Source organism: Chelonoidis abingdonii, chromosome 1 (assembly GCF_003597395.2).
Source record: "Chelonoidis abingdonii isolate Lonesome George chromosome 1, CheloAbing_2.0, whole genome shotgun sequence".
Classification (NCBI taxonomy): Eukaryota; Metazoa; Chordata; order Testudines; family Testudinidae; genus Chelonoidis; species Chelonoidis abingdonii.
In genome coordinates this window covers 244,799,527-244,805,526 of record NC_133769.1, presented here as the reverse complement: position 1 = coordinate 244,805,526, position 6,000 = coordinate 244,799,527, and positions in this window count along the sequence as shown.

The window sequence follows — 6,000 nt, the reverse complement described above, 5'->3', positions numbered from 1 at the left end:
GATTTGGGTATGGAAGTTTAGGCCATTTGGTTTTTCCTGTAGACTACTCGGAGTTGACTATGCAGGAGATACGGAAGAGTGTTAAGGATTACATTTACTTATGAAGGCTTTTGATTCAGGAAAAGATATGCCAAATTGAGGAACAATCTGTATTCTCCCCATTACACTGGGTTGAGTGTATTATTGGTCATGGTTTTTCGGTTGGCAGGAGAAAGTCGTCACTGGTGGGAGCCTTGCTCACAGCTTTATTTCGATGTTGTCTTTGATGAAAGCACTATACGAGTTAAGAGCTGGGTGGTGTGTTATTATTGTTTTGATTGTTATAGGAACGCCAAAAGTGAGACAAAAACTGGGCTTTTCTTGCTTTTAAATGTAAGTTTAATTTGTTTTTTCTAACAAAAAACCGGACCAATCTTCTTTCACTGTTAGTATACATTCTTTTTTTCCCCTCAGTCATTCTTTTACGTTGGGAGCTATAATTTTGTTGTGTTGATTAAGAACTATTTTTTTTTTAAAGTACACGATGCTAGTTGTCCATATTCCCCCCCCCCCCCACACACACACACACACATGACATTGAGAAATGTTCTTTGAAATGTCCACTAAGAACCCTCACAGCACTGAATTTTTTTTAAAGTCTACCCTTAGGAACACTACTCACATGCTGTACTCCCCTTTGAGCCATCTCTGGTGGCTTATAAAAGCAGATAGCAGTGTAATCCAGATAAGGGCCCTAAGAAATTTTCTCTAGGTTGTGGATAGCTGTCTCACCTCTCTGGCCAGATAGAGCTAAGACTCCTGTGAAATCTCATTGTCAGTCAACCTAGCTAATAGTAAGAGACGTCAGAGGTGCTGGCTGGCGCCTCTCCCTCAGAGGGGATTGAAGAGATTTCTACTACACAATAATGAGGGTTTCTTTTTCAGGGCCACAGTACTAGAACACTGAATAAAGCTGTTGCTATTTCTGGTTGAGTAGCCCATAACATCATGTTAGATAGGGAAGTTCACTAATAGACAAAGGGTTAGATCCACAAAGATACAGAGGCATCTAAATGCCTCAGCTCAAGATTTAGGCACCACTGACATCTTCAGAACTATGCCTCAGCTACTGCTCACCTTACTGGTGCATAAAGTATTTTAGGTGGCGAAGTTTCTGCTAGTGGGCGTGCACAAAGCTGCCTAAGTCCTGATGCTGCCCCGTAACTAAGGAGCTGCTTGGAGCTCCCGCTCATGCTTAAGTCATGGCAGGATTTTCAGACTAGGCGTTCCCCTGCCTATCACTCCAGCGGGGCCTGATCTGTTAGGTGTTTTCAAAGCACACTTACAGGATCAGGCCTCACACACAAAACACAGCAGAGGGTGAGCAAGTTGGGAATTCAGCTGGCTGTGTGCATCTACCCAGAATGCCCTGTGGTTAGGGCACTCAGCTGAGATGCATGAGACCCAGCTTCAAATCCCTGCTCTGGTTACTATTTAATCATTTATACAAAGCGGAACAGCTCCAATAGAGAAAATGGAGGGAACCACGCCCAGAATAGCCAATAGCAGGTAAGAGAACAGGGTGTAACTTTCTGCTCCAAATCAGGTAGGGCAAGAAATTGAATCTCCCGCATTCCAGCTGAGTGACATAAGCGTGGGGCTATTGGCTACAATGGGAGGATTTGGGGGAATCTCTCTCTTTTTATTGCAAGGAAGAGCTGGCTTGCCTTAGGTATAAAACTCCAGGCAAGCGTGTATAACACCAACAGACCCTGGTGGGTGGGATTAAACCTAGCACCTCTGTAGCTAAGTGCATGAGCTAAAAGCCAACTAGCTATCAGTGAAGACTGTAAAGCAGAATCATTTTTTTATATATATCTCCCTCTCCTTAGTGCCATTAAATTGGACAGAACCCCACACCCAGGAAGAGTGTGGGTTACATCTGCACAGCTCAGAATCCTGAGCCAAGATAGGATTTTCCCTCCAGCCCATCAGTCAGGTGCCTGCGGACTAGATCAACAGAGTTAGGTGCCTAAGGGCATTTGTGAATCTGGGCCATAAGCCCTACCCCTTTCCTCTGCTTTTCACTCATTGCTAGCTTAGACTGCTGCCCACTCAACATGGGGACTTCTGAGGATCCCTTTCTTAGGTGACTAACCCTCCCCAGCTATTGTCTTGGAAGCCTGGCCTGAGGCTTCTACCAGATGGCAAAGTGTCTAGAAGTTGGGTGTTGCCACACATAAGTCTCTTTCTGGCTCTAGCCCAAAACGATTGCAGACTGTAAAACAAGAAGAGCTTTTAAGTAGCTCTATTAAGGCAGTTCCTGAGCTCAGAGTTTGAACAAGCATCTGCTGGAGGCAAAGTCTAAATGGTGAGTTGATCAACGCCCCAGAAAATTATAATTAAACTTGAATCAAAGAAAACGTGATATTTCAAAATGAGAAACATGTTGGCACTGTGTTTACTTGCATGCTTCTTGGTGGACTAATGGTTGTAAAGACTTTCCAGTCACAACAGGTATATTACAAACTATCACTCCACTTACTATTCTATTGGAATCAGCTCTAAGGGTGGAAACCTCAACAAGGAAAAGGGAAGTTAATTTCTCTCCAGCAGCATGTGGAAGGGTGCAGGGCGGCACATGTAGCTTTCCAAAGTCCCATACAACAGAATTCTGCTGCAGGGAGGTGACAGATAAACTGGCTGACCGGAATCTTCTCTCTCATGAGTGTATGGTCACAGCACTCAGGCAACTGAGGGGCAGAAAGAAACACGTTATCTTAAATTTTAGAGAATTCCGTATTTAAAATCCTAGGAAATTGGCTGCTTTTGGATTAATTTTGACATTTCAAATACAAGTGGCTTTTCTGTGGTTTGGGACATTTTTGGGAGTTGACTCGATTTCTTGGCCCTGAAAAAGGGAGTTTGGGACGTAAGAATCTTTTGACTTAATTTCAAGCCGAGGTACCTTATTTTCAACTTTTTGTACTGAGAAAGGACCGAGTGGAGGGCAGTTGAGCATGCCTGAAAACCGAAATTCAGCGAGCATTTATGTGGGCGTCAGAACGTTGTTCGGGGCAAGCGGCAAAGAGGCATCACTTTCATCATTTTTAGATGCCCCCGGTGGCACCCATGTTCCAGGCTTCGCATGGAACCTGCAGGCACCTTCATTGGGGACCCCTAAAGCTAACAGAACTAGAGGACGTTTACTGTTATTTGAACATACCCAACACACTAATCTTGTTTTACAATAAACTCAGTCTCTGAAGAGAGATGTGACTGCAGCTGTTCACTTAGCTGAGTTTGCATCGTTCAGAGAAAAACAAGTTGCATTGTTTCATAAGATCTCTTCAACAATATGTCTATCAAAAGTGCAATGTAAGTTTCTGAGAATCTCGACATTGCACAAGTGCTGTTTATTCTCTTACAGAGATAATTCCATGTAGTAAGAACTCCAGCTACTCTTTGAATGATATGAACATAAACTGTTTGACTGATTTTTTTTTTCAGCTTTAGTTTTAAAAAAAATACTTCACATGTTGCTAAGACTTTCTGAAGGCATTATTTTACTTCAGGGTAGTATTCTTCTAGGTCTGCTCATCATCCAGGCTGCTCTCACTCTTGATGCTAAAGTGACGTGCCATTCACAGTAGATTGTTTAGAAGATCTGCACAATCATCCCTCTTTGCTGCATATTTTGCTCAGCTGTGAAATAGTTAAAACATTTCCCTTCAATCAACATCATTGGGCTTTAGAGTTAGGTCCTTTGAAACAACCTAAAAGTCCTTCATCCAGGAAGACATTGCCACTCACGTTTCCTGTCACATTGTGAAGGTCATTTCATAAATATAAGGGCCTAGAGACTCTTTAAAAATGAAAATATGGGGGTGAGATTCTATGCTGTGCCACTAAAGTAATGTCTACACAGCAGCGGGGAGGTGTAATTCCCAGCTCGGGTAGATGTACATGCACTAGCTCTACTCAAGCTAGAGCCTAAAAATAGCAGTGTGACCACCTAGCAACACAGGCTAGCTGCCCACGTATTAGGATCTAGGGGGTCAGGAGGCTTGTACTTGGCTGCTGGCCCTCGACAGCTATGGCTATACTGCTAATTTTTGCATACTAGTTCGAGCAGTGTTTAGCAACGTGTGTACATCTGCCCAAGCTTGTTGTGGAGTCTAGGACCAGGACATAGGCAATCTGGCTACTGGTCTGGAGCAGGAGTCAGGTCTAGTAGGCAGAGCAGGGGTCCAGGTCAGCTTCAGGCTCAGCTACCCATTCGTTAAATATCTCGCCACATTCATCATCTTGCTCTTGTTCGTTCTTCACCTCGCCGCCTTATGAAGGTGGAGTATTAACATTGGGGAGAGCTCCTTGCCTTGCCGGCTTTTTTTAGCTATAGTCTTTCACCAGACACATACAGTGGCAGAGCTGTTGCATCAGAGCAGCTGTGATCACTTGTAGAGCTTCTAGACTAGCCCTCAGAAAATTCACTGAATCAAGACTGATGTAAACTGCAATATTGCAAGCCTGGAAACAGCTATCAAAATCATAAAGGCAGCATTTAACACCGCGCACCTCTGCCTCACTTTTGCACAAGTGTAAATGGATTACCTAGTGGTACCAGGTGCGAGGGGCTGTGAGTAGAATGAGGCTTATTGTCACTTTTTTTTTAGGAGGGGGAAAGCATTTCTGTGTGTTACAGTGTTGGGAGATACACTCTAAGTTTTGCAGCTAGGGGAGTGTTGAGCTCTTTAGCTTCAGCAGTCATTGAAGCACTATGCAATAGCTTTTTTTAATAAAGAAGCAAGATATGAAAAATAGGAAGTGAAATTGTAAAATCACTAGACGTGAGGTTTCATGGGTCACTATAAATTTTTGGAAACAGTCAAAGTTGCATAAATAATTTCTGGTGAAAAATGTCACACCCACTGGTCTTGGAAAGGGGTTTGTGTCCAGGTTTAACTTCTAGCACTGCCTGACTTGGAGAATTTTTGATTTCTCACGTGGCTACCTGGGGGGCAATAAATCTCTAGCACTTCAGTTGTCTGAGGGTGTAGGTCTAGAACCCATGACTGTGGGAACCCCTGACAATTCTGATATTGCCACTCAATGGAGGTGGGCAAAACATTAGCTAAACATGGAGAGTCAGGCCACCACCAGGCTGTGCTACTGTGGCAACCTGCTGCCTAAGCCAGGAAGTGAGGTTGGTGAGCTGTCTAAGGGTATGTCTGCACTACGGGATTATTCTGATTTTACAGAAACCGGTATTTGGAAACAGATTGTATAAAGCTGAGTGCACATGGCCACACTAAGAACATTAATCTGGCAGTGTGAGTCCATGTATCGAGACTAGCGTCGATTTCTGGAGCGTTATACAGTGGGTAGCTATCCCATAGTTCCTGCAGTTTTCCCCACCCATTGGAATTCTGGGTTGAGATCACAATGCATGATGGGGCAAAAACAGTGTCGCGGGTGATTCTGGGTAAATGTCATCAGTCAATCCTCCCTCCATGAAAGCAATGGCAGACAATCGTTTCGCGCCCTTTTCCCTGGATTGCCCTGGCAGACACCATAGCAGGGCAACCATGGAGCCCATTCAGACTTTTTTAACTTTCACCATATGTCTACTGGATGCTGCTGACAGACGTGGTACTGCAGCGCTACACAGCAGCAAGTTACAAGAGACAGTTACCAGTCCTATTGTACCATCTGCTGCTGTCATGGGTGCTCCTGGCTGGCCTTGGAGAGGTCAGCCGGGGGTGCATGGACAAAAATGGGAATGACCCCCCAGGTCATCCCCTTCTTTACATTTTGTCTAAAGGTAGAGTCAGTCCTGCCTAGAATATCAGGCAAGTCTACTAAAGAACCACAGAGGCAAACAGCCGCTCCGGGTCAGAGCCCCAGACATCCTGCAGGAATGATGAGCTGCATTCCATTCTAGGGGTGCCCCTGCAACAATCCCACACATTGCTTCCCTCCTCCCCACCCCTTCTGGGCTACCGTGGCAGTTATCCCCCC